A 9,579-nucleotide genomic window follows, 5' to 3' on the forward strand; every position below is an offset into this window, starting at 1 on the left:
GAGTGACTGACAGGAAGTGCTGTTTGTGGGTGGTGATGGGGGGTGGTCAGGCGTGCCAGCGCATTTGCACACCATTTCAAGTGCATGTATAAATGAGTCACTGCGAAGCCATACACAGCCTGAGGCCTCATAGTGTGCTTGGCTGTTAGCAATTTCTGGGTAAGGTCAGGGCTTGTGCAAGTGTTTGTATGGGTCCGAAGGTACTCGATTGTACTGATGGTTTTGCTATTCTGCTGAGTATCATGGATGTGCGTATGGTAAAGTGGTTGCCCTTATGTAGTGCTGAGTATTATGGATGTGCGTATGGTAAAGTGGGCGCCCTTACGTAGTGCTGAGTATTATGGAAGTGTGTATGGTAAAGTGGGCGTCCTTATGTAGTGCTGAGTATTATGGATGTGTATATGGTAAAGTGGACGTCTTCATGTAGTGCTGAGTATTATGGATGTGTGTATGGTAAAGTGGGCGTCCTTATGTAGTGCTGAGTATTATGGATGTGTATATGGTAAAGTGGGTACCTTATGTAGTGCTGAGTATTATGGATGTTGGTATGGTAAAGTGGGCATCCTTATGTAGTGCTGAGTATTATGGATGTGTATATGGTAAAGTGGGCACCTTATGTAGTGCTGAGTATTATGGATGTGTGTATTGTAAAGTGGGCGTCCTTATGTAGTGCTGAGTATTATGGATGTGTGTATGGTAAAGTGGGCGTCTTTATGTAGTGCTGAGTATTATGGATGTGCGTATGGTAAAGTGGGCGTTCTTATATAGTGCTGAGTTTGCATTGTGATCGCGGTAGATTATCTTGTTATCGCAGTTGAACTGTGTGTGTACGCAGTATTGCGATCTGCAGTGAATTAGGCTCATAGATGGAAGAACACAATATATTATTCTCTGTAGGACACCATTTCCTAATAGTAGAGGCTGGCAGTAGTGTCCTTACATTATATTACTGACATGAAATCTGTTGTGTAGATGAAATATATCCCCATGGTGTAAAGTAATATAGTATAATATATGAGGTTCCAGTGAGTCCCTGAAACTGCTGCATACATACTATATATTTGTTTTATTAGCTTTTACTATAGTTAAAATGGTGTAACTGTCAGTAGTCAGTATGAGGGTACTTTGATATGTGTAACCTATTTACCTGCTGTGACTGTGCACTGGAGTCCAGTGTGTCAAAGTGACACTCACACTGGCCCTTCTATGTAGGATACTGGTGCCGGACCTGTTACGCTGCCTGCCACTGCCGCCCTCTCCTGCACTCCCATGTTCCAACTTCCAACAAACAGCTTCTCTTGGAGCTGAGGAGAGACGTCATGACATCTCTCCCATCCCTGCAGATGGATCAGGAGGCGGAGCAACCTGAGAGTGACAGGCAGGGCTGCAGCTACAGTAATGTAGCCGGGTGCACAGCTACTAATACATAGCAGTGGGTGCCCAGTGGCATATAGAGATTGCGTCAGGTTCCTGCCTCAGGGCATGTTGCACTCTGTGCAGAGGCAGCAGCCGCACCACCCTAGTTACGGTCTTGTTATGGTATATGATGAACATTTAACTATAACTAGCTATAAATATTTCAGAATAATCGATTCTTATCTATAAATGACACTATTTGTCATTATGTGAAATTTTTAGCCATAATTCCCATTGTTACATGTTGGTCATGCGATATTAGCACAAAGTACTTACGTGCATCTCATAAGAACAATGTCCCTGGAACTGAGCTGCTTGTCCTTCTAGTACGGTCCTATGGAAAAGAATACGGAAATAATACAGTTACTATTATGGCTGGTATATGATTTGCATCAGTTAGTCAATGGATTATAGGAGCTCATTCAGACCCGCTCGCTAAGATGCAAACGCTCGCTGCTGCCGATGGTATGCAGTGTGTATGCAGTGTGCGCAAACCTTAGCGAAAGTTCACAATGTGTTCGCTCACTGCGCATAGACAGCACAGCAGAGAGAGTGACAGGAGAAGCCATTTGTAGGTGGTAACGGGCTGGCCATTAAAAACGGGGGAGTGGAAGTGCAAACGCAGGCGTTCCTGAGCATCTCAATGGCGTGTTAGAGGTGTGCATAATTATAAGAAAGCATCAAAGTACACGTCACCTGGCTTGTTTTTACACTGAAGTGCTCACAGTGCTTGCGGCAGGGTATGGTCAACCTCAAGCACTGCGATCGCATCCGATGTTACCCGATGTACCGATGGTTGCATACACTTCCTGGACATGACGTGCACAAGTGGGCGTCTTAAGACAGGCTGGTGGGTGTCTACATACACTATGTGATCGCTCTCTAAGAAATATTGGGTGTGCTAATGCATTGCTGTGGGATAGTACTGCCTACGCAATCTGCATACACATCATGCGAGCGATCGCATCTAGCGAGCAGCTCTGAATCAGCTCCATAGTTAGTAAGTATAAACCTCTATTTGTTCCTATTGTTCCCAGATCAGTCACTTCCTTTGCCTAATCTGCATTCCAGGCCTATGCCATATACGCCATATACGCCACTCCATAACAGCATACCCCAAGGCAGCCTTTTTTATTTTTTTTAAATATTGCACAGCTGTAAAGACCAGCATATGTACACTCGTCCCAACTGTCACAGGATGGTAACTTGTGTGGTAAATACAATTTGTATTGCTGCGATAAGCTGTGATGCAGATTGTTAGTCAACAACTATGATAAACAGACCCCTTAAACTTTTAATTACATGGTACAAAAATACCTGGAGGACGAGTCTCAGCTGAACATTGATTGCTCTGGCACCTTCAGGGATCTTGTGGGCCAGACTCAGATGGTGCGCCTTCACCTGCAAGAGAAAGGGAGGACAGTAGAGAGTTAGTTACTGGGCACCGGCACACTCAGAGTACACGGAGAAAGGAGCATATGGATAAGTAACCTACATGTCCTCACACAGACATGTAATACCACAGGTGTAGCCAGGGGCATTTATACAGAGGCTATTAATGATTGCTTTGAATTGAATCGTGGCCATGGACTTGTCCACTACCAATTATTTTTATTTCATTCACAATTATGGACTAAGGGTCTGATTCACCTTTGGGAATAGAGTGAGAAATAGCACTTAACTGTGAACCTGGACAAACCATATTGCAATGCATGGGGAGTAAATACATACATTTTTTTTGCATGCAGGGTAAATACTGGCTGCTTCTGAATGTAGCCTACAAATACTGCACAGCTTTATTATTACGCCACAATTTACATGTCAGTTTGGACACCTCCATCCCAAATCTAAATATCTCTGCACATTTTAAATTTGCCCCACCTGCAGTGCAGCATGGTTTCACCAATATGATCAGTTGAGTGAGATATCAAACTCTATTTCCAGTTTTTGCAAGATCATTTGTATTACAAGAAACCTATTTTTCCTTTCTCATATTGTGCATTGTGTATGTAAATGTCAGTGTAATAAGCAATACATTGTATGACAAAGAGATATTTACATACTAGGACATAAGGAAAAGGTTAGTAACCACAATGACACTGAGAGCACTTACCTCAGGTATTGCCAGGTGTTTTCTTGGCTGAGGGACAATGGCCTCAGGTACTGCCAGGAGCTTTCTTGGCCTAGGGACAATGGCCTCAGGTATTGCCAGGAGCTTTCTTGGCCTAGGGACAATGGCCTCAGGTATTGTCAGGTGTTTTCTTGGCTGAGGGACAATGGCCTCAGGTACTACCAGGTGTTTTCTTGGTTGAGGGACAACGTACTCCGGTACTGCCAGGTGTTTTCTTGGCCGAGGGACAACGGCCTCAGGTACTGCCATGTGTTTTCTTGGCCTAGGGAGAACAGCCTCAGGTACTGCCAGGTGTTTTCTTGGCATAGGGACCACGGCCTCAGGTACTGCCAGGTGTTTTTTTGGCATAGGGACCACAGGGTGTGATATATGCAGCAAAGCCCTAAAAAGAGAAAACAGACGCATTTGCAAGATTAGTATAATATAATAATGTACCCAGAGCTACATATTATGGTGTATTATGATTAACATTTATATAGTAATATCTAAAAAAATACTTCATAGATCACAATCTATTTACTTCTATAAATTACACTAATTTTCATAATTTCTATCCATAAATCACATTGTTACATATTGTTCATGTGATATCTGCACAAAGTACTTACTCGGAGTGTCTCATAGGACCAGTGTTACTGGAACTGGGTGCTTTGTCCTTATGGTCCTTATGGGCTGGCTCTTTGGAAAAGAATACAGTAATAGTACAGTTACTACTATGTCTGGTATATGTTTTGCTTCAGTAATACCTCTTTTCCACCAAATACCCGGGTCCGACCTAGGTTTTGAGACATGGTTCCAACCCAGGTCAGACACCGTTTACACAGCACCATCGATCTGGGTTACTTTCAGGTCAGCCCCGTTCACACTGAACCTGGGTCTGCCCTGCTAAACTTGTGAGATCATAAAAAGTGGGAGGTGACTGCTCCACAACCACCAATCAGCTCATTTTAGGCATGACCCAGGTCGCATAACACGGGTTGCGCCGTTTACACTGCACCATTAGCCAGGTCCATTCTGGGTCTGACCCTGGTAGTTACCTGGGTTAAATTGCCAGGTTATTTACCCCGGATTATTCTTCAGGGACCCTTTTACACTGAGCTGCGACCCGGGTAGACCCAGCAAAAACCCAGGTTTTTGGTCTGGTATAAAAGGGGTATTAGTCAATGGAATATAGTTTAGAAGTGTAAACCCCTATTTGTTTCTATTGTTCCTGGGTCAGTTGCTTCCTTTGCCTAATCTGTAGCTGTAATGACCAGCGTATGTACATACCTCCCAACCTCCCAGCATGTAACTACAATCTGTTGCTGGGATAAGTGATGATGCAGATTGTTAGACCTCAACTATGATAAACCGACCTCTTAATCTTTTCATTATAAGATAAAAAAATACCTGGAGGATGAGGGTCTTTCAGCTGCACTTTGTCTTCTCTTGTAGCCTCAAGGATTTTGTTGGGGGCACACACACGGTTTCTCTCCACCTGCAAGAGAAGGGTAATCAGCAGAGAGTTAGTTACTGGGCACCAGCACACTCAGAGAATACAGGGAGACAGGGGATTATGGATGGGTAACCTACGTGTCCTCACACAGGGGCCTATTCATGATGTTAATTATTGGGGTCCAAACGACCCCGATAATTAACATTCTAACACCACGGCTGCCGCAGAAATTCATCATTGCTCCAGCGTGGTGACAGCTAATACGAAACCTGTTGTCCCTGCGAGTGGCTTCACTGCTCCTTTTCGGAGCAGTGACGGGACTGCGCATGCATGACCTACAGGATATGCATGTGCACAAGAGCCCCGACGTCCGGCAGAAGGAGCCAACAGAGGTGTAGTGAGTAACAATTTGCTGGGACAGCCCATTATCGCTTCAGCTGTCCCGGCAGCAAACTTTATATAGTAGGAAAATGCGATAGAAAGTGAAAAGTATGGAGAGAGAAAATTCAGTTTATTAAATATGCCCCTAAATCCCTTGTTCTACCACAGTTATACCCAGTAACATAGATAAATATGTACAACTGTAAAGTCCAGCATATGTACACACCTCCCAGCCACCCCAGCATGGTAACTTGTGGGGTAACTACAATTTGTATTGCTGCAATAAGCTGTGATGCAGATTGTTAGTCCACAACTATGATAAACAAATCCCTTCAATTTTTAATTACATGGTACAAGAATACCTGGTGGACAAGTCTCAGTTGAACATTGATTTTTCTGGCGCCGTCAGGGATCTTGTGGGCCAGACTCAGATGGTGCGCCTTCACCTGCAGGAGGAAGGGTGACAGCAGAGAGTTAGTTACTGGGCACCGGCACACTCAGAGTACAGAGGGAGAAAGGAGATTATGGATGGGTAACATACGTGTCCTCACACAGACATGTAATACCACAGGTGTAGCTTTTATGACTGATTGAGCCTGTAGTAGATATTTCTAACATATTTTAATTGGCATCTGAATATCTAATAGAATTTCAGTATTTAATTCTATAATACTACAATGGATGACTACATGTATTATACATAATTAGAATAAATTTGTTTTACTAGTTTTATCTGGAGGTTTTTCATGCCTTTGTTCACATTTCTTAGTTTTATACATTTAGCTTATCTTATTGGCCGCGATACAATTCAGCGCGTTGTTAATTAGGAAAATAGCTGTTAATTCGGAAACATGGGTGTTTAGTCGCGAGAACTGGCATTCTACCAAAGTTCCGGCTGCGAGGCTGTTAGCGCACTTTGTTGGATTTCTCCTCGCACCCCTAGGAGGGTGCGAGAAGAAATCCTTAGTCGGGCCAAACATCAGGCTGAATGGAATAGCTCTGGGAGCTCTCTCCCGTGGCTACTCATCATTGCTTTGAATTGAATCATGGTCATGGACTTGTCCACTACCAATTACTTTTATTTAATTTACAATTATAATGGACTATGGACCTGATTCAGAGCCGCTCGTAAGCGGCCGCTCGTTCGTTCTGACCGATGTTCGCACATCTGCGCATGCGTACGGATTTTAATACGCATGCGCGAACCAGTCAATGCGGCCGAAAATTGTTTGTTCGCTATATAGCGAATGCCTGCTATTTTGAGTGACAGAGGGAGGCGTATGTGGGTGGTAACAGGGGAAGGTGCTTGAAAACGGGGGTGTGGAATTAGATCGCAGGCGTGCTTAAAGGTCAAAACAGGTGTTTTAAGGGAGTGCATAATTAATACAGCAGCGTCATTGACCACGTCACTTGTTTTTTTTTTTACTCCGAACTGCTCGCAAAATAGCGGTTGAAAAAACCAGCCACAATAATAGCGAGCAGTTCATACGCTGTTCGATGTACTCGATTAATCTAATAAATAGCGGACATGACGTAGGATGCGAGCGGCCAGGGGGCGTATTTTTCAAAATTACAACTGCAAGTTTTGCTCGCTCGTTCAGACTTAGAGGCGTGAACAGACCGCAATTAGCGAACGGTTCATTTGAATAGCCACCCCTTGTTTTAGAAGGAACGACCGCAAATAGCGAGCGGCTCTGAATGAGGGCCTATGTTTTTGCAAGATCATTTGTATTACAAGAAACCTATTTTTCTCATATTGTGTATAAATTGTGACACTTGTGGAGTAATATAAGATGTAAATGTCAGTGTAATAAGCATTACATTGTATGACAAAGAGATATACAAATACTAGGACATAAGGAAAAGGTAAGTAACCACAATCACACTGAAAGCACTTACCTCAGGTATTGCCAGGTGTTTTCTTGGCATAAGCACCACAGCCTCAGGTACTGCCAGGTGTTTTTTTGGCATGGGGACCATGGCCTCAGGTTCTGCCAGGTGTTTTTTTGGCATGAGGACCATGGCCTCAGGTACTGCCAGGTGTTTTCTTGGCATAGGGACCACAGCCTCTGGTACTGCCAGGTGTTTTCTTGGGATAGGGACCATGGCCTCAGGTACTGCCAGGTGTTTATCTGGCATAGGGACCATGGCCTCAGGTACTGCCAGGTGTTTTTCTGGCATAGGGACAATGGCCTCAGGTACTGCCAGGTGTTTATCTGGCATAGGGACCACAGCCTCAGGTACTGCCAGGTGTTTATCTGGCATAGGGACCACAGCCTCAGGTACTGCCAGGTGTTTATCTGGCATAGGGACCATGGCCTCAGGTACTGCCAGGTGTTTATCTGGCATAGGGACCACAGCCTCAGGTACTGCCAGGTGTTTCTCTGGCATAGGGACCATGGTCTCAGGTACTACCAGGTCTATTCTTGGGAACACAGATGACAATTTAAGCAGCAAAGCCCTAAAAAGAGAAAACAAACACATTTGCACCTGAAGGACTCCAAGAGAATGTAACAATAGCTAAGGTTAGTATAATATAATAATCTACCTGTAGCTACATATTATGGTGTATAACATTTATATAGTAATAGCTAAAAAAATACTTCATAACAATCTATTCTTATCTATAAATTACACTAATTATCATCACTTTATATTTCTATCCTTAAATCACATTGTTACATATTGTTCATGTAATATCTGCACAAGGTACTTACTCAGAGCGTCTCATAGGACCAGTGTTACTGGAACTGGGGGCTTTGTCCTTATGGTTCTTATGGGCTGGCTCTGTAGAAAAGAATATAGAAATAGTACAGTTACTACTATGTCTGGTATATGTTTTGCTTTAGTTAGTCAATGGATTATAGTTTGGAAGTGTAAACCCCTATTTGTTCCTATTGTTCCTGGGTCAGTTGATTCCTTTGCCTAATCTGTAACTGTAATGACCAGCATATGAACATACCTCCCACCTCCCAGCATGGTAACTTGTGGTGTAACTACAATCTGTATTGCTGCGATAAGTGGGTGATGCAGATTGTTAGTGCACAACTATGATAAACCGACCTCTTAATCTTTTCATTATAAGATACAAAAATACCTGGAGGACGAGGGTCTTTCAGCTGCACTTTGTCGTCTCTTGTAGCCTCAGGGATTTTGTGGGGGGCACAAACACGGTTCCTCTCCACCTGCAGGAGAAGGGTAAACAGCAGAGAGTTAGTTACTGGGCACCGGTACACTCAGAGAAAACAGGGAGACAGTAGATTATGGATGGGTAACCTACATGCCCTCACACAGACATGTAATACCCCAGGTGTAGCTTTTATGACTCATTGAGCCTGTAGTAGATATTTTTAACATATTTTAATCGGTTGCTGAATTTCCAATAGAAAGTAAATGATCACATTCCAACCAATCTTCTAATAAAACTGATTTTGAATGTTCATAATATTTGTTTTATTTAATAATAAATCCTTTATTGAACCACAGTTTTATCCAGTAACATAGATGAATATGCCGTTACCCCTTGGGGCTGCTCACCAGTGTTTTGATGTGCTTGGCCTTGCTCCCGTAGGTGAGTGTGCTGCGAGAGTCTTCATAGGCAGCATCCGCAGGGCTGATGTGTGTGATCATCACCATTCTGCTCCTGCCACTCAGTGCGCCCTGTGATAGAGAAAGCTCTGGTTATAGGAGAGATCACTGAGTAATCCTTGTACATTGTAATGAGCAGCTTATAGATCTACTACTATTGTTTTATACTATGTTTGTGAGAAACAAATGATTGCACTAAATACTAATATCATGGTTGATTGCAGCCATTGTCTGAGATAACACAAAGCAATGATGTTTTATGAACAATATTCCTGATGACTGGGGTTCAGGCATAGATGCTGTGGCCACATTCCCTGTACACAGGACCTCAGCATTTACAATAAGCTGTGGCCACACCCCCATACACTATACCACATGGCCCTATTTGATAACTCACATTCATATTCCTTAATGCTTGTATCCCAACAAGATATCTAAGAGGTGACTAATGCTACTTATACATCAGCCATGGGTGTATCCAGGGGCGTATTAAGAGATAGTTCTCTGACAGCAGCCGGGGGAAGAGGAGGGGGCCCCAGATGCGGAGTGAGCATGGACCCCCTCCTCTCTCCATAGCCCCCTTCTCTCTCATCAGCTGCCATCAGTGAACTGACAGCAGCAGTAGGTG

This window comes from Taudactylus pleione, unplaced genomic scaffold (assembly GCF_031769625.1).
Source record: "Taudactylus pleione unplaced genomic scaffold, aTauple2 ptg000727l, whole genome shotgun sequence".
Lineage (NCBI taxonomy): Eukaryota > Metazoa > Chordata > Amphibia > Anura > Myobatrachidae > Taudactylus > Taudactylus pleione.